The sequence below is a fragment of the Antechinus flavipes genome, chromosome 4 (assembly GCF_016432865.1).
Source record: "Antechinus flavipes isolate AdamAnt ecotype Samford, QLD, Australia chromosome 4, AdamAnt_v2, whole genome shotgun sequence".
Lineage (NCBI taxonomy): Eukaryota > Metazoa > Chordata > Mammalia > Dasyuromorphia > Dasyuridae > Antechinus > Antechinus flavipes.
Window position 1 is genome coordinate 46,443,860 of NC_067401.1, and position 25,427 is coordinate 46,469,286.

The 25,427-nt window shown below is 38.1% G+C and overlaps 1 protein-coding gene and 1 long non-coding RNA gene across 3 annotated transcripts in view; one reads left to right on the top strand and one right to left on the bottom strand.

The window, feature by feature from the left end:
- Positions 1–25,427, top strand: part of IGSF3 (immunoglobulin superfamily member 3) — a 125,571-nt gene that overhangs the window by 16,618 nt on the left and 83,526 nt on the right. The gene's annotated exons all lie outside the window — the stretch shown is intronic.
- Positions 11,672–25,427, bottom strand: part of LOC127559236 (uncharacterized) — a 44,719-nt gene continuing 30,963 nt past the window's right edge. The window contains exons 2-3 of the long non-coding RNA XR_007953091.1: positions 21,917–22,008; positions 11,672–12,436 (exon numbers count right to left, since the gene is read on the bottom strand). This is a non-coding gene — a long non-coding RNA (uncharacterized LOC127559236). The remainder of the gene's footprint in view (positions 12,437–21,916; positions 22,009–25,427) is intronic.

Sequence of the window (25,427 nt, forward strand, 5' to 3'; positions counted from 1 at the left end):
CTATTATGGAATATACATATATATTATTACATAATATGTAGCATAATATACCATAATACCATATATATAATATACCATAATGTATATATTTACACATATGCATACACACATATATACATACACATGTATATGTATGTAGAGCTCTCCCTCTTCCCTCTCTTCTCTCTCTCTCCTCTTTCTCTCTCTCTCTCTCTCTCTCTCTCTCTCTCTCTCTCTCTCTCTCTCTATGTTTAAATTCTCTAAATTCAGAGAAATCTCTCTTGCAAATAGAAATTTCCAACACATAGACATGAAACCAGAGGAGTCCTAAGAAGTCATTGTTTTAGAGATGACAAAACAGAGGCATGGAAAGTTTCAGTGGTTTACCATAGTCACACAGAGGCAATCAGCACTCAATCTATAGATGATGCTTTCTTAAATTTGACATGATCAATAAGGTTACCTTCAACTATTATCTGTGGGACCAAGTGAGTAAATATAGGAGATCTAGTTGTTGTTTGATCTTTGTTCTTGAAGAGGACCATGACATCTGTGAGGGGATGCCATGACATGCAAGGGAATTGGATTTAAGTGAGAGAGGGCTGGGCAAAGTCTCTGGCCTGACTTTCTCCTCCTAAACCATCTGATTTCAGTGGCCAATATTTGGAAATCTGGACAAATTACTAGGAAATTCGTGACTGCCTTTTGGGCTTTTGTATCATAGCTAAAATCTGTGTGTTTTTTATGATGGATGTGCACCTTTTCTTGCTTCACTCCTGGTTTGTCATTGGGGTTTATTTTTTTCCTTTGGAAAACTGAGATGTTAGCCAGAGGTTTTAACCAAGCAGCCCCTTACATTGTGAGCTTTAACTGAGACAGAAGCAGGCACGTGAAGGATTCACAATATCTAATCTCATAAGATATTCTGAATATAATCTCTCCTAGTCAGTGCTCATCCTGCCTGCATCTGGGAGATTTGTGTGGCCCAGCAAAGGAGGCTGAGCATGTCACCTTTACATCCTCGAAAGAAAAATGAAGGCTTGTCACGCTCCTATTGGTGGCTGAGACTGGACTGATCACTTAGTTTTCGGATGTCATGTGACTAGAGTGCTGTTAACATTACAATGCTCAGAAGTAAATTCATTGGGCTGGGGCTCCAGAGATGGGAATTCTCTCCTTATTCTGCCACGACCTTGTGGGGTGACCTTGGCCAAGGTATTTCATTCTCTGATCCTCACCCAGTCTCATCAGTTATAAATAGGGGTTGAATTAGCTTACCTGAATTCCTTTCCAACTTGACTGTAATCTGCTAAAAAGACATAAAGATATTATAATAATAATGGTAATAACTGACATTTACATAGGACCCACTAGCTGCCAAACACTATGCCAGTCACTTTACAAATATTATCTCATTTAATCCTCACTACATCCCTGGGAGGTAGGTGTTATCATCTCCATTTTATGGAGGAAACAGAGGCAGATAAAAGTCTCTGTCTTTGTCTCTGTCTTCCTCTCTCTGACTCTCTCTCTTCCCCCATATATAAGTTTTTATATATGAATGGTGAATAACAAAATCCTTATCAGCCTGAACTATTTGGAAATGATGGTTTGAAATAGTAAAATGTCTGCATTACAGAATATTTTAATAACTGTGTTGTTACTTCTGCATAAACTAGGTTAACAAAAAAAGGCTGCAAGTGCTCTGGAAAAAACAATGTTATCATCATTGTGATCTCAAGGTAGTCTTTTAACCTCTGTGGCCTGGATATAGAATGAGAGAGTTGAAGCAGATAATTTGTGAAGTCCCTTTCAGCTCTGTCTGTAATTCTAGAGTTGCCTTGAAGAGGCCTTTAGAGATCGAGCTTTATTGGAAAAAAATGAGTGATTTTTCATTAGCATATATCAGTAGTTTGTGTGTAAATGTTGCCTTGGAAATTCTCGACTATTGAAAACAGGGTATTCTTACGTGTATTTTAAATAGTCCTAGGAGAAATCTTTGTTTATGTTAACGGTACTATTTATGAGGGACTGATGTAGTATGCTTTAGACCAATCTCATTAGAATGATCATAGATCCTAAATTAGAGATCATGTGGTAAAAGCCATTGGGGGATGGAGGGATGGAGGGACTAGTGGTGAGGGGGGACCAAAGTTGTAGTCCAGTTCTACCACTGAAGGGTTTATAATCTTGGGGAGGGCAGTTTACCCTTTCAGGTCCTAAGTTTCCATGTCTGTAAAATGAAGATGAGCAGGTAATCTCTAAGGTTTCTTCTAGTTATAAAGTTCTATGATTCTAGAGTTGAAATTAATGGGGCCTTACTCTGCTGACTATTTTAAGACTAATTTCATTAGCCAGGAGAATTCGTGGAGAAGTAATAACAATCATTTTGAGGGGAAAAAAAAGAGAAAAGCTTTAGGAAATCTGTTGGTTGAAAACTTGCTGACTCAGAATATGGCAGTGTGACTTTTGAAGGAGCTGACTGCTGTCTTTCATTAAAGCCCCTTCCTCCCCCAGCAGACCCCTCCTTTTTCCCCTCCCCTCCACAAACACTCTCCAATACAGGCTTGTTCCTCTTCCTTATTGGAACAGTGGTGAGAAATCTGGCTTAAGCCACCTATCTGAACTGTGACATCTGGGGCAGAGGCAAGGATCTATTCCTTTGGGATTTAAATTACTTTAAGGGGAGCAAAAGCTTTCATTTCACAAGTAGAAATAAGGATGAGGAGAGAATAGCAAAAACAAGCCATGTGTACTTAGTGATTTTGATGGAACTGTCCAAACCATTCTTATCTTTGGGATTTTAATTTTAATTAATTAATTTATTATTATTATTATTTTTGCTGAGGCGATTGGAGTTAAGATTTATTTTTTGTTCTTGTTGCATGTGTCCGGGACAGCCTTGGAAGGCTCATGATTGCTTGACTTGACTGATATTGTCAAGGATACAGGGCATTCCATTTTTTTTTTCTCTTTGAGAGTCATCATTGCTCTGTCAGTCACTAGGAAGGATATATCTTGATACCTAGCTACTCTAACACTTGTAACAAGTGATAGTAAGATCAGAAGGAATATCAAGGGGATATTGGTGAAAGACATTGGCCAGTTGACCAGCTTGGATGGCATAATATCATAGTAAGGTGCAATATTGATGTTAATTTATGCAGTTGTAAACTTTCCAAGTATGTCTTTGTGACATTGAGCAGATGTCTCAAACTCAGTGAACCTCTGTTTTCTCGAGTAAAATCAGGTCCCCAGACTAAGCTTCTTAAACTGTAGGTCATGATCCCATATCGGGTCAGATAACTATGTGTGTGTGTATGATGGGGAGGATGGGTAGAAGGAGTGGTGGTTTGCAATATAATTTATTATTAATAAATGTTTGATTTGTGTACCTTTTTTATACCTAAATACCTAGCATTGTATAAACATTTCTCAGGCAAAAAGGGGTCGTGAGTGGAAAAAATTTAAGAAGTCCTCGACTAGATGACTAACCTAGAACTCTCAGCTTTAAATCTTTGTTCCTGTGATCAAGCTCCAAAGTAGTTTTTCTTCTAGCTCTGAATCTAAGATCCTGTAAATGGAACACAAGGCCAGTCATTCTGACCCTTTGTTATTATCAGAAAGGTGGCCTGGCAGATAGTGAAACAGAATTAGTCTTAGTATTTAAATGGCTTGTGCTTAAACTTTGTTCCCTTGGTTATGTACTTGTTTGAAGTACAAAGGAGTTCTGCACCGTTGGTATGACTCATTGCCCATTTATCAAATTAAAGGCCCTGGATACTGTGGGAGTGTCTAGTGTCCCATAAGCTAAGCCACTGAGAAGTCAAATCATCACTTGGATCATCCATTTAAAATCAGATTAATAAACCACCATTTCCTTTTCTGGGCATAAGAATTCTCCTAGAACCTCTCTGTCAATGGGATGTGATTCTTGAAGTCAAAACCAGCACACCAGCAGGCAAATTTAATTGTAGCTGAACTATTGGTTCCATTTCATTTGGACCCCCAATCTCTCTAAGCCTCAGTTTACTTATTGTGAACTTTCTTGGCCAAGAGGGAGGGTTCATATTAGCAACAACATCTCAAAGCCTATGGAAGGTATTTATGAAAGTCACTTAATATTTACTGATATCTTTTTTAGCCACCTCCTGATGAAGTGTGCTTTTCTAAAGTCATCAGGGGTTTTGCTTTGATTTGATTGGCAGAATTAGCAAATTCTTTGAGCCTGTACCTTCAAGTGAAGCTTTTAAAGGCCATAATCTCATGTTAATTTTGTGTAATGTTTTAGTTTCTTCCAGAGCAGTTTATTTGGTGAGAACTTTTTATTTTCTGAAACAGCCTGTAATGTTGGAATTCTTTCCCCACTGAAGATCCCTTTTTTTAAAAAATCATCAAAAGACTGAGGCATTCATCAGCATTGTGAGAATTCATGACTAGACAGGTATAAGGTGGGCTGTGAAAATGCTGAGGAAAAAGAAGGTGAAAGGGGTAAAGGAAGATGAATAAGATGGAAAGAAAAGTGAAAAGCTAGATAGAGAAGCAAACTCTCAGCTCAGAGGTTCAGTAGGTAGTATTTACATTTCTAATTGATCATCTTGTTCATTCAGCAAGAATCTACTGAATGAATGCTTGCTAGATCATAAGCCAGTTCAACAGCAGTTAATTCAGAATTCAGCATACATACAGAGGAGGTGATGTTGGTTAGTCAACAAGCACATAGTATATTCTGCCATTGTCGTAAGTGCCATGGATAAAAATGTCAACTCAACCCAGTTAACTCATAGAACTCTCATTCTAACGGAAAAGATAAGATATATACAGAACAGATAGAAGGAAATTTGAGAGGTGAAGGCTAATTAGGTATCAAGGGGCCTGGGAAAGGTCTCTACAGAAGAGGAGATTTGAACTGAGTCTTGAAGGAAACCAGGGAAAGTAAAAGGCAGGAGAAAGAAGGAAGGCATGGGGGTCAGTCAGTGCAAAGGCACATAGAGTAAAGGGAGAGCCTGCAAGCAGGCAAGTGTCATTGGATCACAGAATGCATTGAGGGAGTGAGAAGTCTGGAAATGCAGAAAGAAGGTAGGCTGTAAAGAGCTTTAAATGTCAACTGGATGTCTTTAGATTTCATCCTGAAGGTAATAGGGAGTTATTGGAGTTTAAATGGGAGGATGAAACAGGCAAACCTACATTTTAAAAATATCGCTTTGTGGAAGATAGATTTGAGAGAAGAGACACTCAAGGTGTAGAGACTAATTTTACTGAGGGTCTGTGAAGGAAGATAATATCCATCTCCAGAGAAAGAATAGTAAATAGAAGTATACATGGCATGGTTTTATACACACACACACACACACACACACACACACACACACACACACATCTATATACAAGTGTGTTTATAGGCACTCTCTCTATATATATATACATATATATGTATGTATTTGTAGATATCTATCTGTATATATGCATATACATATATATATATATATATTTATTTATTTGTGTCAAATGGGAGCTTTCTTTAGTGTGATCAGGGGAGGGATGGTTTAGAACATGAAATGTAACCAAATAAATAAAGAAAATTTAACATACTAAAAGTACAATTAAATTTTTTTCAATGCTATGACAATAATTCTGTTGAGAGGTAATGAGGCTTGAACTACAGTAGAGTAATGGCTTTTGGAGTAGAGAGAAGGGGACTTAAAGAACAGAAGTTGTGAAGAAACAGGAAGATTTGGGAATCTGTTTGATATGTTCTGTGAGTGATCGTGAGGAGTTGATAACCCTGAGATCTGTAATCTTGGATATCTAGGAGGTTGATGACTTCACTGACAGATAAGAGGAAAGTTTGTAAGGAGGGAAAAGGGTAGGAGTAAAGATAATGAGTTCTGTTTTGAACATCATGAATTCGAGGTGTTTCTGGAAGATCCAGTCTGAGATATCCAAAAGGCAGTTGGTGATATGTAACTCTAGCTTGAGCTGGATATAAAAATCCGGGAATTGTTTGTATAGAGATGATAATGGTGGCTGAAGAGTAACTCAAGTGAAATGGGGCAGAAGAAGACGAGCCTTTGATTAGTGAGCATGGTGTGGATTAAGAACCAGTAATGGTTCCTGAGAAGGAGAGAGTAGACTGTTAGGAAAAGAACCAGGAAAAATTTTTTTCAAAGTCATAAAAACCTAGAGAGAAAAGGCCATTGGTATCCAGGAAGAAAAGGTGGTCAAGGGTTTCAAATGGATCAGAGTGGTCACGAAATGAATGGAAAAAGACATTTATATTTGTCAATTCAAAGATCACTGGCCATTTTGGAGAGGGAAGTTTCAGTTGAATGACGAGGTCAGAAGTCTGATTGTAGGAGGTTTACAAGACAGTGATAGAGGAGAGCTGGATCTTGAACAAGATGAGCTGGAGGTGGATGTTGGAATGATATTCCAAGTATAGAGAATGGTGTGAACAGAGGCATGAAAGTAGCAAAGCCAGGGGCAGTACTTTCTGTACAGTACCTTAAAGCATAAGAGTACATGGGGAGAGGAACAGATTCAAAAACCGGGAAAGATGGAGACCATGGAGAGTCTTGGGTAAGATAAGCAGTTTGGATGGTAGTCATTAGGAAACTGATGAAAGGTCTCATACAGGGGATGAATCTCTGCTTAAAGGGGATTGCCAAGTCGAGGGGCAAAGATGGAGAGAATGTGTTCCACATCGTAATAATGAGCTTAGCTTTTTCCTGATCCTCAGTTTCTACCGTGTTTAAACCATCTGCCGAGGGAATGTTGAACTATCTTAAACCATGGCTGCCTAGAAGCACTGGCTCAGCCAGGAGCATTGGCCCCCAAAGTTGCCGCAGCTGCGAATAGTCCAGCAGTCTGATCTGTATGCTTGCTGTCCTGTGAGTGGAACTGGGAGGGAAGCCCGGGCCAGGTTCTATCAGATTGATGGTTCCCAAACTTTCCCTGCCAAGATCTTTTTTGACATCTGCTTAAATTTCATGGTCAGCTTTCCTTTCAGTTTTTATGCATATGTTTTCAATTGTAGGGCACAATTGTAATGCATTCATACTTCCCCACACCCACTGGACAACTAACTACTTCTAATTGGGTTCAACTCTACAGCCGTTTATGGAATGCATTTGTGAGCCCTACACTGGGGGATGCCAAAGGAATATGTGGGGACTGCAGAACCAAAGCATATTGGAGCATGAAGGGACCTTAAAAACCATTCTGTCCACTGCCCACAATGTGAAATAGCCCTTGCCTTTCTGTATGAGATGTCAAGAAGATTGGAGTTCTCCTTAGATTCTGCCATTATCTTGTTCTTTGACCTTGGCCAAGGGCACTTTCATGTTGATTGATTAGGTGATGAGGTCTTTTCTAATTTTTGTAACCTATATGTGCTTTAAAAAAATCTATGAGGTTCTTTCATTTAAAGTTGGGTTTACATCCAAGATTGGATGACTTCTCATTTAAGAACAGCTTACCTTCACTACTTTCCTCATTTTCTAAATGAAAAGTTGGAGAGCCATGGAGGTGATTTGATTGTTCAAAACTGAGTAAAGTAAAAAAATGGTGTAAGGATTTGAACCTTGTTCTTTTGCATCCAGGATCATTGTTTTTCCTGCTATGGTATGTATGACATGCTGCTTCATTACATACATATACTCATTGTTAATGATAAATAGCAAAAACAACAACAACAACAACAACAACAACATGAATTTGTACCAATTGACAATACTAGTTTGAATAAGTAAAACATCTTAAAATTTTGATGAGGGAACAGGACTTAACCTAAAGAAGCAGAGAGAATCCTAAGAATATGAGGATCAAAATGTGCCAAACAGATGATGAGAACAATACAAGATCATGAGACATTGGGGAAAGAGTGCTGGATTGAACTATGAAGATCCTGCTTTAAAGAGGGATGACAGATGGATATCTGGGACAAATCAACAGTTATTCTGGGGTTAGGGGTCTGAAAATAGAGGTGATACCATTGATATTCAGTGGACAGCTTGGAAGATGGAATTTTAGGGGTGGGTGGGATAAAATGAGCTTAGAATGATGGTAGAACATAAATTCTTACTTTTGTTAGACTCCAAGTTGTGAGCAAGCCATCATGCAAAGTGCTGGGGATACTAAAACAAAAACAAAAATGTCTGCTCTGAAGGATCTTTAAGATCCTGAATATAATTAGAAACACTGAACTTAGAATGATGGTAGAACATAAATTCTTACTTTTGTTAGACTCCAACTTGTGAGCAAGCCATCATGCAAAGTGCTGGGGATACCAAAACAAAAATAAAAATCTGCTCTGAAGGATCTTTAAGGTCCTGAATATAATTAGAAACACCATCTGGTACTTAGGTGAGAAGTCAGGGATAGGGAAAGAGATTTGGGAATCCTTGTAATGATGGGTTATAGCCACAGGAGCTGAATTTCTGAATTTGTATTTAAGATTTAGGTGGATGAATGTCTGAATCCCTGTAATTTTCCTTCTGCTGATCTAAGTAGATCAAGTCCCTGCAGCCAGAAGATTAGCTTACCACTGGAACTTACAGATACATCCTAAGGACTTTTAGTCTTGGTTTGGGGGAAGGGATGAAAGGATGGCTTATTTTTAGCCCCAAAGTCTGGCTATCACCAGGAAAAGGGGCGAGACCTTGCCTGGTCATCAATCACAGTCAGGATGCTTCTGCCATGTTTCAGACAGTAATCTTTGACTAGTAGGGCCTGACAGAAGCCACAATCTTTTTGTTCCCTGGGTTGAATTTCACAATCTATAGATTAATCTTTTTTAAGAAATAAAATTATTGAAATCTCGTTTTTATGTCATTTCCCATTTTTTCCTTTCTCCCATCCTTTCCCAGAAAGTCATACTTTATAATAAAAAAGAAAAAAAGGAACAAAAATTCACCAATATGTGGCCAACATATTTCAATATTCTATACTCCTGGCCACTCACCTCAGTAGAGGTCTTGTTCTCAGTAGAGAAGTCTTGTTTGTGACCAATCTGGTTGATTATAATTTGACAACATTAAGTTTGATTGTTTTCAGATTCATCTTTTCATTGTTATTGTAAGCATCATATATATTATTTTCCCTAGTGTACATGGGTCACTTCACATCAATTTGTTTGTATTTCCATATTTCCTATAACATAGCAATATTCTATTATATTCATGTACCATAATTTATTTCACTATTTCTGAATTAATGGGCATCTTCTTTGTTTCCAGTATTTTGCTACCACAAAAAATACTGCTATAAATATTTTAGTGTCCCCTGGACCTTACTTTTAAGGGCATATGACCTCGTTAGGTTATATTACTAGCTGTGGAATTTCTGGGTCAAAGGATGTCCTTTTAGTTCTTCCTTTTACATAATTGCAAATTACTTTCCAGAGTAGATGGGCCAATTCATAACTTCACCAACAATGCTTGAGTGTTTAACCATTCTCAGATTGTAAACCATGTCCTTTGCATCCATTTCTCTGCTACCAACAAAAGTGTTGCTATAAATATTTTGGTGTCTATGGACCCTTTCTTTTTGTCTGTGACCTTTTTGGCATACATGCCTACCAGTGGAATATCTAGATGAAAGGGTATGGACAATTTAGCCACTCTGTAGCATAATTCTAAATTGCTTTTCAGGATGGGTTGTACTGATTCATAGCTTCACCAAAAATGTATTTAGTGTTCCTGTCTTTCTACAACTTTTGCAATATTAATTAAACTCACTTTTGCTAATTTGCCATGAGGTAAAATTCTCAAAATTGTTTTCGTTTTTACTTCTTTTCTTATTAGTGATTTGGAACATTATTTCATATAGTTAATAAATTGAGATTCTTTCTACATATTCTTTCACTACTTAATCTATTCAGGAGAAGTTTTTTTTGTCTTAAATATTTGTTAATTATCTTGGATAGCAAATCCTTGCTGGAGATATTTGTTACAAAATTTTTTCCCCATTTGACAATTGATTCCCTTCTTATTGGAATCACATGAATTTTGTTCATGCAAAAGTATTTCAATTTTATGCAAACAAAATGATCGATTTTCTGTTTCATCATCACCTCTATCCCTTGTTTGTTTAAGAATTAGCTCCCTACCAATCACTATAAAAGATATGTGATCTATTTGTCTTTTAATATTTTTGTGATATGAGCTTTACTTTTTAGGTTGTATTTTCATTTATTGTGGTATATGGTGTAAGATGTTAATCTAAACCTAATTAATACTAATGTACTTTTCATTTTCCCCAGAAAATTGTGTCAAATTAAAGTTCATTCCAGATAATTTTCGGTTTATTGAACCCTGGGTTATTGAATTCAGTTTTTGTGTGTGATTCATCTTAGAATACAAAGACAAAATTGAAGCAGCCTGCTCTCAAGGAGCTTATACTCTGCTAAAGGTATGTGTACCATATACACACAAAAATAAATGCAAAATACGTATTAGTTAAATACCAAGGAATTTGGAGGAAGGGCACTAACAACTTGAAGACACTGGAGTCATTTGTGTCTGACTCTTCATGATTCTATTCAGAATTTTAGCAAAGATAGAGTGATTTACCATTTCCTTCTCCAGCTGCCCCTGCACTTAAGTTGAAACTCTAAAAAAAACTTCCTCCCCCCTCCTCAAGGCAATTGGGATTAAGTGACTTGCCCAGGATCACACAGCTAGGAAGTGTTAAATATCTGAGGCCAAATTTGAACTCAGGTCCTCCTGACTTCAGGGTTGGTGCTCTATCCACAGCATCAACTAGTTGCCCCTCTAAAAAAGCTTTTGCTGAAGGTGTGTTACAGACCTAGAAGAACAGTCTGCAGGACTTATTGACCTTGGAGGGGGACAGTTTCTTGAGATTAGTTGGGGCAGTGATAGATGCTGGTTCATTGGGGTCTTGGGTGAGAGAATGGATCTTTAGGAAGGGGAAGCATTAAACAGAGACTACTTTTTAAAAAAAAAAGTTGTTTAGTGAAGGGGAGGGGAGAAGTAGAGCCATAACCTAATGGATTTGGAAGGGTTTGGAAAATCAGTGCTTTCTTCCAAAATTGCTAAACATTATGTTAACATGGTGGATGCATTCATTGCTTTGTCTTAATTGCTCAGGGGCCAGGAGATCGGCACATTTTATAAATAAGCTTTTCTCAACAGTCTCTTGTTCATTTTGCTTGCCCAACTAACTTCGTTCTCCTTGGGGCACGATGCTCGGATTTAGCACCGAGAGGCATGTTTATTACATCTGCTTTTTGTCAGGCCGGGAGTTAAAGTACAGACGCTGAAACTGATCCTGCCTTAAACAAAGAGGGGCTTAGTCACAAGGGAGAGCATTTGTTCTTTCTGGGGTCTGTGTAATCTCAAATGGGCCCAGTTTCTCGGCTCGACTGTAAATACCCAACAGAAAACCCTTCAGAGTGGAGGTTGGAAGTGATGGGGAGGGAGGTGCGGACGTGAAAGAGGCAGAGAGATAAGCAGACAGCTTGGGGAGTGGGGTGGGAGAGTTATTAATCAGAGAAGGGAGTATATCTGTCTAATCCAAAAATGAAGTCAGCTTGTTTTCTCTCACTCAGTAAACCTTCGTTGGTTTGGTGCAAATGATCTTTTTCGGCGGGCTGTGAAGGAGTAAGGAGAGCGTTCGTTGGTAAAGGGAAGAGAAGAGTTATTAAGCACTAAATATGTGAAATGCTTTATAAATATTATCCTGTTTGAGCTATAATTCCCATTTTACAATTGTGGAAACTGAGGCAAACAGAAGTTAAGTGATTTATTTGATCGTGTGGTGTATTGTATTTTTAATAATAAAGCTGAGATCTTTTTGGGTTGTGCCTTAACACCGTGTTTTGTAATTTTGCAGATTTCTTCACTTCTCACCCATTTCTTCAGTTTTCTAATACTAGCAGCCAGGAGCATGGAGAAGATAGAATGCTAGAGGCAAGGCTGATTACTTGGTACCTGTGGGCTGTATGTAGATTTTTTTTTTTGAAGCAATTGGAATGAAGTGACTTGCCCAGGATCATACAACTAGTGCCTGAGGCTGAATTTGGACTCCAATCCTCTTGACTAAACCCTGTGGACCCTATCTGCCATGCAGGTAAACTAGATCTCAAGGACAGACCGCTTAGTTCACTGATCCCTTAAAGTAGGTCCTTTTGAATCCAAATCATATTAACCTTAAGGATATTTCTTGCTAAGCCATTATCTCTGAAGAGTATCCCGGTGGTTCCTTTTTCTTGTTCCTTTCCTTTTATATTCTGACCCGTTTGCTAGGTGCTCATCAACTCTCTCTGTAGTCCTTGGTGTTCTGCTGTTAAAGGCAGGAGCATCAGTATGTAGCCTGACAGATTTAAAAGTCACCCATGGATTTCTGTTACCTCTCAGCCAAGTCTTGCTTGATGTCTCTACCGTTTTGTGCTTCTTTCTTCCTGTCAAATCCTTTCCCTCGGATGTCCCGCCGCCATCTAAAATTTAACATACTTAATTCAAGATTTGCCTCTTGAAGTTGGCACAGTGTGATACAAAGAACATTGGACTTGATGTCAAAGACTGGACTCTCACTTAATGGCGGTGTGACCCTGGCAACTCAGTTACAGTGTTCGGAGCCTCTCTTCCCTCACTTGGAAAAATGGGAGTGGTTATTAAAGGCAGTATGGTATAATAAGAGGGGGGAAAAACTGGATTTGGGATTGGGAAGACCCGAATTCAAATCCAGTCTTGGAACCTGGACACTTACTTGCTGTATGACTCTGGACAAGTCACTTAATGCCAGTTGCCTTGTTAAAAAAAAAAAAAAAAAGAGAGAGAGAAAATTGGGCCTTATACCTAAGAAAACTGGCCCAGAGAAGGGGGTGAATTTTCCAGGGGCAAAGATATAAAATCGAAGAGATGCACATTTGAATACAGGTCCTCCGACATCAGACTTCATGTTCTTTCCTGTCAGGAGTGCTCTCCTGTTTCATCATTGCCTTCTGGTTTTCTCTGAGTGTCAGCTAAAATCTCATCTTCTGCAAGAAGCCTTTCCAATCCCTCCTAATTCCAGTGCTTTTCATCTGTTGATTATTTCTATTTATACTCTTTGTTATGTAGCTTGTTCGTTCTTAGCTCTTTTACGTGCCGTCTCTCTTGTTAGATTGTGAAGTCCTTGAGAGCAAGGACCATTTTTGCTTTTCTGTATAATCCTAGGGCCTGCCACATAGTAAGCACTTAATAAATGCTTATGAACTACATTGTAGCCAACCTGTCTTGGAGCTTTTTTGACTGTGGTTAGACTAATGTTGTTCAGCCTTTTCAGTCATGGCTAACTCTCCGTGATCTCATTTGGGGTTTTCTTGGCAAAGATACTGGAGTAGTTTGCCATTTTCTCATTTTACAAGTGAGGAAACTGAGGCAAATGGGATGAAGTCACTTGCCCAAAATCACATGGCTACTAAGTGTCTCGGGGCCAGAATTATACACAGGAAGATGAGTCTTCCTAATTCCAGGTCTGGCATTCTATATGCCCTCATGCCATTTAGTTACTCTTAGTGGTTAGACTAGGGAACTGTCAGACCCAGCATCTGAGCACCCGCCATATTCCTGATTTTTCTTCTTTCAAACTTTGAGAACCATTAATTCCTCTTCTAGTAGTCTTTTCCCCATTCATGTAAACTTTTCTTTTCCATCTGCTTTAATCTCCTGCTTTTTATTCCTCTCCCATTCTCCGGAAGATTTCCCTCTAAAAATAAATCTAAACTTTGCTGATAAAACTAAGATTAGAAGCTATGATACTGTCAAGAAAAATGAGGCTCTTATATTTAAAGTGAATTGGACATAATATATAACCAATGCTGTCAACCTCCAAAGTCTTTAAAAGCGCCTGAGAGACTCCCTGAGAATCTCCCTCTAACTATCCCACCCTCCCTTTTTTTCCTTCGGTATCACTCCTTTATCACCACAGGATTTGGAGCTGAAAGGACTTTAGAGATCATTTAGGCCGAACTCTTCATATTAAAAAAAGAAGAAGCAGCAGCATTATTGATTCCTCGTGTTTCGATATCATAGCCATTTCTGGAAATTACTCCCCATGAACCTTCCTCTCCACTAGGAACTGAACCTTCTATTGAAACAAAGAAAAACAGTCTAGCAAAAAACCATTAGTGGCCTGTTGTGACAATGCACACAGCATCTTGCTCCTTGTCTCTCTGTCATAAGAAATGAGGTATATATTTCATATCTTTTCTCCATGAAGGATCATTTTTGATGTTTTTTTTTCTTTCTTAAAAGTTTATTTATTTTAAACTTAAATACAAAATAGGGAAAGCAGAAAAAAAACCATTGTCATGTGCACAGCAAAAAATAATATAAATATAAAGGAACATATAAATATATAATATATAACAATATAAACAATACATATAATCTAAATCTAAATATAAAATATTTAACAAATATAAAACAATCAATTTCCATTTCAAGAAAGCCTATATAATAAATACCACACATTGGATTTGGAGGTTGGTTGGTTTGTTTCAGATGTACTTACCATTTGGCTTCCTTTGTAGTGAACTTTTAATTGATGCTGTTGTAATCACTGTATGCATAATTCTTTTGGGGCTCTGCTTTTTCTCTCTGCATCAATTTATAATCTTTTAAACAGACCTTCATTTTACTAATGGGGAAACTGAGAGATGGAACCAGCCTGATTAAACTTTTTTTTTTAACCACAAGCACTAGAAATGATGGTACATTATTTTTCCTCTTTTGGTTTAGCATTGATAGCGTAATCATGCTTTACTCTTCTAATATTACTAATTAGTAATGAATTACTAATGAGTAAGTAATAGTAATTGCTAATATTACTAATAAGTAAATCCCATTAAATATTGATAGTGTTTAAGACACCAAGCTAAAGATGAGAATGCTTTACCATTCTAATAAGTTTAGTTATAAATTCAGTTAAGTATTGATAATGTTCAAGGATCAGAATAAAAGTGGGGATGCAAAGATGGGGAGAAGGGAACTTCTCTCAAGGAAATTACAGCTTAATAAAGGGGATGGATATGAGAACCTGGGTTCTATATGCCAATCAGAGGAAAGAGTCAAAAGTCTCTAAATGAATTTGATGGAGATGTCTCTTACATGTATATTTCATGATCCAGAAATCATGTCCCCAATCCTGGTGGAAGTTAATCCATTCAGTTTTGGTACCCCAACCCAGTAACGGAGCTATCTGGCTTGGTGATTTGGTACATTAATTCATAATCATCCAACCCGCCATGTTTATCTAGCACTGAGACTTTGTTTTGGTTTTTTTTTGAGCATCATCCTTTTATTTATTTATTTTTTATTATTATAGCTTTTTATTTACAAGATATATGCATGGGTAATTTTTCAGCATTGACAATTGCAAAATCTTTTTTCCAACTTTTCCCCTCTTTACCCCAACCCCTTCCCCCAGATGGCAGGTTGACCAATACATGTTAAATATATTAAAGCATAAGTTAAATACAATATATGTATACATGTCTAAACAGTTATTTTAGCACTGAGACTTTGACTGTGTTTTACATTCCATTGAGTTATCTTGTTATCTACCTTTCCATCTTTTGCTCTGAAACTAAGAAACAAATCAATAGCAGCATTACTACTGGAAAAGGTGGGTCATTTGACTGTCCTATTGATCATCTCACTGATCATGTGAGTCTCCAGAGTAAAATGTCTTTCAATAGTCTTTGCTTGTGTCTTCTCCCCATATTAGAATGTAAGCTTCTTTAGGACAAAGACTGCCTCATTTTTCCATGCTTTACACATATTAAAACTTAATAGAGGCTTTTTCATTCATTCATATTTCAACTACATTATATATTTACTAGGCCCTGGTAGGTTGGCTTGGGATCCCCAGCCATTGGGATTGCACTTTGATCAGAAAGATTTATGTGTGAATTCCACCTCATATGTGATTCTGGGCAACCTGCCTAATTTGCCTCAGTTTTATATTAGTAAAATGTAAATTATATTGCTTATTAGCTACCCTTCTACGGTTATTGAGAGGTTCATTTGTTTGTAAAATGTTTGGCCAACCTTAAAATGATATATAAAAGTTATTTCTGTGGAAAAACAATAATAGAATTTACATAGCATTTTACATTTTTCAGATGGCTCTACAAATATTCTCTTATTTTATTCCCTCCTTGAAATGTAGATACTATTATTTTCATTTTGCAGATGAGGAAACTGAGGCAGACTGTTTTAAATGACTTCACAAGATCACACATTTGAAATCCAGTCTTCCTGATTTGAGCTCACTATTTACTGTATCAGGTAGCTAAGTTTGAATGTTTACCAGTAAATATTTCAAACATATTCCCAGTTGTAAGTTCTGGCTAATTTGCTTATTAACAGTGATTGGGAACGTAACTTCATCCATAGTTTTTTCTAAGGGAGGACAAGGTCTGGAATTGTAGGATTTGGATTAAAATCCCAATTCACAGTTATCTCCACCACTGAGGACAAGGGATGAGACTTCTTTGAGCTTTGAAAATCAGAGTTGGATTCAATGACCTCCAAAGACCCCTTGTAATTTTAATATAGGTTTCTTTCTTTCTTTTGTAAATAGTATTTTATTTTTTCCAATTATGTGTAAAGATAGCATTTGATGTTCATTTTTCATAAAATTTTTGAGTTCTAAAATATGTTTCTAAGAAACAGAAAGACATATTTGAAAGGAATGGGAGGATTTTAAAGAAGAGACTTTGAAGGTATGGGAGAGATGACAAAATCCTTGATCATGTCTACATCTTGGGCTGATAGTAATGCAGTAGGATTTGAGAACAAAGGAAAAACAACATAGTATGCTAAACTATTTTTTCTAGGATTTGAATAGAATAGAAATCTCTGGGGGCAGTTAGGTGGTACAGTGGATAGAGCACCAGGACCTGAGTTCAAATCTAGCCTTAGACACTTAACATTTCCTGGCTGTGTGACCCTGGGTAAGTCACTTAACCCCAATTTTCTCCAAAAAGAAAAGAAAAGAAAGAAATCTCTGGGTTCTGCTGCAGCATGGTCCTATCTTTGGACCTCAGCATTTCTTTCAGGTCCTGGGCTGATGCTAATTAGCAGATCTGCTTCGGTGCTGGCTCTAGCCACCTATTCTAACATGTTGGGGCTGGAAGGAATTTTAGCAATAACCTCGTCCAGCTCGTCATTTTTACCTGGAAAGAAGCTGAGGGCACACAGAAGCCACACAGACAGAGATGAAGGCCCTGTGATGTAGGAGGAAATGGATTTAGCTTGGAGTCAGGAGTGTCTGAGCTTGATTATGCCTTCTAATAAAATGATCATTAGGAAAGTCTTTTGAGTTCTCTGAGTTTCAGTTTCTTCATTCTTAAGAATCAGGATTCCAATACCTCTAGTTATTGAGATAATGGAGGATTTCAGTTGTCCCTGCTGTTTGGGGCTGAGGTTTGCCTAAGGTCACACAGAATCCTGATTAATTCTAAAAGAAGGAAGGCAGGGAGAGAGGGAGGGGAAGGGAGAAAGGAAGGATTTATCAAAGACACTTTATACCATGTCCTATGCTAACTGTTGTAGAAATATTATTTGATCCTCACAACAACCTTGCTATAAGTACCCTCAATTTGTACTTGAAGAAACAAACAGATTGGCAGTTAGGTGACTTAGCCAGAGTCACAGAAGTAAAGGTTCCTGATTCCAATCCCCATGCTCTTTCAATTGAGCTATAAAACTGCCTTTTTCTTGCAGCACCTTACTTAACTTCCCGTTGCCTTGCCAGAAAAGTGAAATGTTGATGTGGCCATTATTCAGACTAGTGGTTAGTAGGCAGAGGAATATGACCAGTACTCGTGTGAAGTGACTGACATGCACGAGGTTGACTGAGGTTTCTGCACTACAATTGATAGAACCCAGCGGCTCAAAGGGCAGAAATGGATGGAACAAATTGCAGCTTGGTTTAAGGAATGCTTTGTCCTATTCTGAGTTCCCTAGTTAAGCCGGAACTTTGGTGTGGTTGCAGTTATTATTGGAAAGTACTCATTTGAACTCTACTTAAAGTATAGGCAGTGAGAGCTCGCTAGCCCCACAAAACCCGGCCCCAGCAGAATGGTGAAGGAGACAAAGTAGTTTTGGACTCCATCCCTCATTCTACAGAAGGAAAGAGCAGGCTCTCACAGCCATCCTCCCCTCTCTCCACAGACACTGTGGACCCACTTTTTCTGAACATCACCTACTAATGGTTCTTTGCCTACCATCAGTCGATGGACGAGCATTATTAAGGGTCTGCCATGTGTCAAGCAGTGGCTAGAGACCCAAGCCAGCGTCAGGAAGTCTCAGAGTTCAACTCCAACCTCAGACACTTAGGAGTCATTTCACTCTGTTTGCCTTACTTTCCTCATCTGTGAATTAAGCTGGAGAAGGAAATAACCAACTATTCTATTATTTTTGCCAAGAAAATCCCAAATGAGTTTGGGTATGACTGAATAATGACAAAAATGCCCTTTTTCAGTTTTTAGTCTATTAGAGAAATATGTAGATGTAGAAGCATATAAAGAATATAAATATAAGAAAGTTTTTTGGGGGGAATCAGCAGTTTCTATCTAGAAAGAAAATAGTGCTTGAGTTTTTGACTTCCATGTAATCCCTGAGAGGAATTTTACAGGGTGAAGGAGAAGTGGGAGGAGGGACGGGGATAGTTTGAATAAAAATGTGATGACGGGAAGCATCTTTTAACATAACTTATTCATCTTAATAAATTTATGTTGAGGCGTTAATGACTTCCTATCTTTAATCCTCTGCTGGGCCTATTTAGGACCGAAAGATCCCCAAGAGATTTTTGGAGAGATCTGGGGTTTGGGTGGAAATATTTTGGTCTTATGGGTGTTCAACCTATTTCCTGTTAGTCTACATTAGGAAGGCACAGCTCTGATTTATTTTTTTTTTCTTTTTATGCTCTGAGCCATGATCTACATCCATAATTGAAAGTTACACATGGAGCTTGAACCCCTGGCTTGTGGCCAGTGTTTGGTGGCGGTCGTAATGCTCAGCATGAGCAGTATCTGGACCTCTTCATCCACAGCTGATGTTGGCACTTGGCAAGAATTGAAGTTAGGGGACTTCCTTCCAACCAATTCAGGGAAGCATAAGGAGTAGATCATTGAGCCTTAACTGCTGAGTTGGTTTTGTTTTCTGATGCTTTATGGACATTCTGGTTTTTTTGGGGGGCGGGGGAGATTGCTAGAATTTATGAGGCCCCATTGAGTTCTAAGACAGTTGTTCAGAGAGCTTGCTAATGAGCTAGTAAGCATAGCTATAGTTTCCTGCAGTTTTTTTTCTGTTTGTTCCCTCATGTTCCCCAGAAGCCAGAAATCTCACAGGAACAGTTGTTAGGTAACAGTTCTATCTTGATATGGAGACTGTAGGTAAGTCAGGAATTGGTTTTAAAGGTTAATCCTGAGCATGTGAATTTTATTTGTCTGTTTGTCTTATTGCTTTTTTTTTTTCTTTTCATTTTTATTTGACTCAGCTGCTATTTTCTGAACTGGTATTTGATGGGAATGATAGTACAAAACAAGGAAAGATACTTGCACTAAGAGGAGGTCATATCTCCATAGGATGAATTGGACAGGTATACAAAGCTGCATTATTCAGCACGTGATCTCATTGTCCTCTGTTGGCAGACCACTAAAGCTGCTTTTTTTTTTCCCAGTTCTGGGATCACATCTTAAGAAGGGAATGGAAGATTTGAGGGGAATCTAGAGCAAGACAGCCAGGAAGGTGAGGGAACTAAAGCTTTGATGGTTGAAGCAATTCAAGATATCTTAATTGAGAGAATGTGATGCTCATTTATGATCCATCCTGTAGAAGAAAGATTAGATTTATCCTGCTTAAGTTTAGAAGGTAGGATTAACTAGAAGTAGGAGCAGTGGATTGAAATGAAAAGATGATAAATTTTTATTTCAGCTAAGGAACACCTTCTTAATAATTATTGCTGTCCCAAAGTAGACAGGGCTGCCTCATAAGGAAGTGATCTTTCTCTTCCTGGAGTTATCTGAGGAGTGTCTACATGACCACATATTTAGGACATTGTCCATGGGATTTATATTTATCAGTATGTATTTAGAGGGACAACAAGGTGGCCCAGTGGATAGAACACTGGGCCTGAATTCAGGAAAACCCATCTTCATGAGTTCAAACTTGTTCTCAGACATTTAGTAGCCATGTGACCCTGAGTAGGTCACTTCACTCTGTTTGCCTCAGTTTTTTCATCTGTTAAATGAGCTGGAGAAAGAAACAGCAAAACCACTTCATTATCTTTGCCATGAAAACCCCAAATGGGGTCATAGTCATATACAACTAAACAACTAAACAAGCAGGAATTTAGTTAATGCTCAAAAAATAACATTTTTCCTAGTTCCAGGAAAGTGAAGGGACTTGTCTTAGGTGACACAAGTAGTAGGAAGGTAACCGAAAGAGATGGAGTACTGAATAGAGGTGCTGGATTTGAAATCAGGAAAACCTCAGTTTTTTCCTAATTTTTTCTCACTTAATAATATTTTATTTTTTTCCATTCTTTCCAATTTTCAGCATCTACTTTTTTTTTTTCTTTTCTCTCTTTTTGTTTTCAACATTTACCTTCCTAAGATTTTGATTTTCATTTTTTTCCCACCCTTCCTCTTCTACCCTCTCTCCAAGACAGCAAGCAATCTAATATAGGTTATACGTGTACAATCATATTAAACATATTTCCACATCAGTCATGTTGTGAAAGAAGAATCAGAACAAAAGGGGAAAATGACAAGAAAGAAAAAAAAGTGAAAATAGTATGCTTCAATCTGCATTCAGACTCCATAGTTCTTTCTCTGGATGTAGGTAACATTTTCCAACATGAATCTTTGGGGATTTAAATCATTGTATTGCTGCAACATTTACTTTTATAAGATTTTGAGTTTTCCACCTCCAAGATGGCAAGCAATTTGATGTACAATCATATTAAACATATTTCCACATTAGGAACACCCCAGTCTGAATTCATCCCCAAACACTTATTAGTGTTGGCCAAGTCATTTAAACCAGTTCTGCCTCAATTTATTCATCTGTAAAATTGGAATAATAATAATAGCACCTATCTCAACAGAATGTTGGGAGGAGCTGATGAGATACTAATATATAAAGTGATTGGTAAATGCTAAAAGTTCCATATAAATGTTAGCTCCTGTTATTGTTATTATTCTAATACCCTTAAGTGGATAAGGTTATGACCCATGAAGAAGTTTATCATTTAGGCCTTTTCCTAATGCATTTTAGTGCCTCTCTCAGTTATAGTGGCTTAAGTTTTAGGACTAACATTTATCTGATATATATAAACACACACACACACACACACACACACACACACACACACACACGGAGAGTAACAGGGCTTATTGGAATGGTCTTTAAAAAGGGACATCAAGTCAAACCTGTACCTGAACAAGAATATGTTTTACCACTTAACCCAAAAAATGGCACTACATCCTTTGTACAAACTTCTTTAGTGACAGAAGGATAACCACTTATACTTTTTGCCAGTTTTGATAATTTGGAAATGATCCTCTACTGAGAATAGAAATCATTTTCTCTGTAATGAAATAATAATAATTATTAACTAGCATTTATATGGTAATTTGCAAAGGACTTTATGATTATTATCTCATTTTCTCCTCACAGCAACTTTGGGTAGTAGGTGCTTTTATTAAACCCTTTTCAGTGATAAAGATACTGAGACTTTAAGAAACTAGCCCAACATCACACAGTTAGTAAATGTGTGAGGCAGGATTTGAACTCAAGTCTCTTTGACTTCCAAGTTCAGCATTCTGTCCTCTCTGCCATCTGATTTGGCCCTTTGGGTCCAAGACAAGCCTACTTTTTCTTCCATTTGACAGCTTTGCAATTGCTGATTTCATACATACCAGTTCTCCATGTGAAAAACATCTGCTTCTCCTTGGGATACTCATTTGGCATGTTCTCTAGACTCCATATGATGTTGATATCATTAGATTAACTGTAGCAAATTCAAGAAAAGAGAAAATTAATGATGAATTGTTAGCAGCAGAAGAAAAATAATCAGTTAATAAGCATTTATTATGCACCTGCCGTGTGCTGAGCATTGTGCTAAACGATGGGGATGCAAAGAAAGGCAGAAGATGGTTTTTGCTCAAAAGAAACTCACATTCCAATGGGGAAGACAACTATATACAAATAAAATATAGATGGCATAAATTGGACATCGTCTCAGAAAGAAGACACTAGCATTAGAGAATCAGGAAGGGCTCACATTTAGGGTTGAAGGTTGACTTTTAATAGAGACTCGAAGCCATGTAACAGAAGTGAGGATGAAGAGAATTCCAGGCACGTAGGATAGCCAGTAAAGATACCTGATTGAGAATTTTGTTTGAGGAACATCAAGGAAGTCATATCACTGGCGTTAGGATGAGTAACATGTAAGAAAATAGAAAGGTAGAAGAAATACCAAATAGAGGGGTTTGTATTTTATCCTATAGGTGATTGGGAGTCACTGGAATTTACTGACTGGTGTGGTTAACATGGACAGATCGTTATCTTAGGAAGATGAATTAGATTGCTGACTTAAGAGGGGAAAGACTTGAAGCAAGAGAGGTCAATTTCTAAGCTGTTGAGATAGTGAGAAGGAAAACCTGCGCTAGAATGAGGGCAGTGTCAAAGAAGAGAAGGGATGTAATAGGAGACATTATGAAGATGAAAGAGAATGAAGAGTTTGCATAAGAGGGGTTTAGAGCTGTTGACTGTAATGGGAAGTTAGGAAGAGGAGAAGGTTTTTTGGGGAGGGAATTAAAGAATTCAATTTTAGACATGTTAATTTAAGATATCTTTGGGACATCCAGTTGGAGATTTGAATCTGGAGATAAGAGCTGTAGAAGTAGATCTGTGAATTAACTGGCATTTTTGTCGTTCAGTTGCTTTCAGTCATGCCCCACTCTCAGTTAATCCCCTTTGGAGTTTTCTTGGCAAAGTTACTGAAGTGGTTTGTCATTTTTTTTCTCCAGTTCATTTTATAGATGAGGAAATGGAAGCAAATAGGGTTAAGTGACTTTACCAGGATCACACAACTAGGAAGTGTCTGAGACTAGATTTGAACTCAGAAACATGAGTCTTCTTGAATCCAGCCTCAATTCTCTATCCACTGTACCATCTAGTTGTCCCTATCACTATCATAGAGATATTATTGAGTCTATGGGAGCTGGTGAGATCACCAAGTGAAAGAGGAAGGAGGGAAAAAAGAATGCCCAAGACAAAATCTTGAGGGATACCATGACCAGGATGAAATCCAGCAAAGGAGAATTAGGAATGGTTGGACAGGGAGTAGAAGAACCAGAATAAAGTGTATCATGGAAACTTAGAAGAAAATCTCATGGAGAAGAAGATGGTCAGAGGCTATCAGAGAGACCAATAAGGATGAGACTTGACAGATTTGATTGATAAATTTGGTGATTTAGAGATCATTGGTAAGTTTAGAGAAATCAACTTTGATTGAATGATGAGGTAGGACGACAGATTGTAGAAAATTAGATGAGAAGTAGAGATTTCCATTGTAAATGGCATTCTTGAGAAATTTAATCCCAAAAGGAGGAAGTTATAGAATGATAGCTAGTTGTGGTGGAATGACAAAATGAGAGTGTTTTGAAGATATGGGAGATGTGGCATTTTTATAGACATTTGGAAAGTTGCTAGTTGTTTGGGAGGTGTTGAAGATAAAAAAGATGATAGAAGAGGTGAGGGAATGGGATCCCATGTGCAGAGAGAGGGGTTTGCCTTGGTAAGGAGAAGGGCCACCTCTTTACGAGAGACAAGGATGAAGGAAGATTTTATGACTGAAGATATCTGAGTAATATGAGCCAAGGAGGAAGAGAGAAGAGGGAGTTCTTGGTGAATAGCTTCAGTTTTAGCGCAAGACCAATTAAGATTTCAGCTAAGAGCAAGAATCATGGGAAATATGAAGAGACATGAAAAAGTTTGGAAGACACTGTGTTGAGTGGAATAATGAAATAATTCAGCAGTTGTAAAAGAATTGCCTTGAGGAAGTAAGAGCCCAGTTGAGATTATGTAATGTAAATTTGTACTGAATCCCATCAACTAGATGGCATAGTGGTTTGAGTTCAAGATCTGGCGTCAGAAAGAACCATCTTCCTGAGTTCAAGTCTGCCCCAGACACTTACTAGCTGTGTGACCCTGGCGAATCACTTAACTCTGTATGCCTTAGTTTCCTCATCTGTAAAATGAGCTGGAAAAAGAAATGACAAACCATTCCAGTATCTTTGCCAAGAAAACCCCAAATTAGGTCACAAAGAGTCAAACATGACTTAAAAAATGACTGAACAACAATTGGCACAAGTCCATGATTTTCTCCAAGTTGTTCAGTAGCGTCAAGTGTGTAGGAGTGATGGTAGTTTTTGGTAGGAGTGATCCAAGGGTGAGATTTAGCAAGGAAAATATCATCAAAAGAATAAAAGGTCAAGGATTCTGAGAGAAGAAGACAGGGTAGAGTGGAATTGTCTCACCCAAAGCCCTCGCCACCAACAAGCATTTATTAAGTGCTCCTACTCTATGTCAGGATGTTAAGCTTAGGAATACAGAGAGATCCCTGCAGCAAGAAGCTTCCCTACTAATGAGAGAAGACATCACAGAAAAGGAATCTGGAAGAGGGAGTGTTGGGGGGCGGAAGTCCTTTGTGGGGGGAGCCTAGAAAGAAATGAAGGAATGAAATTGACAGCTCTGTTTAGTGCCATAGCAGATGATTCCATGAATGTCTGTCCTTAGTGGGATTCAGGTTATCTGATCTCCCAATGGACTGGACAAAAAAAAAAAAAAATGAACTTTCACAATCTAAGCCCAGAGAGATGCTATGGACCACATTTGTTGACTCTCATGTAAAGGCAGTAACTCCAAGCTGGGAATGAAGTGACTAAGAGTCTAGTCACGATTCCTCCATGACTTGAAGTCTCACCTTTTTTGGCCTCAGTTTCCTCATCTGTAAAAATGAGGGCTCTAACAAGATAATTTATCTCCCCAGCTGCTTCTTTACTCTAAAATTGTCTTCTCTGATTAAGCCTCCCTAGGCCAGACCTTTACCCACTGTGCGGGTCAGATTCACTCACGATTCATGTTGTGCTGGTTGCCAAGAAGTACAGAGGAGATCAGGGCTGCTTTCATTATAGGATGATAAATCACCATAGTTAGTGAATAATTGTTTTTTGGGTTTTTTTCCTTGGTGGGGCAGAGGTGGGGAGAGAAACAGCAAGTGGAAGATTGATTGGGCACCTCCGTTCCATTTTATCAAATGATTTTAGGCAACAGTATGCAAATGATTCTGCCAGTGCTCTTTGTGTTGGCCTTGGGGCTCCTTGGCAGGCTGCCATGTAGGCCCTTGAGCTCTCCGTGGTGTTC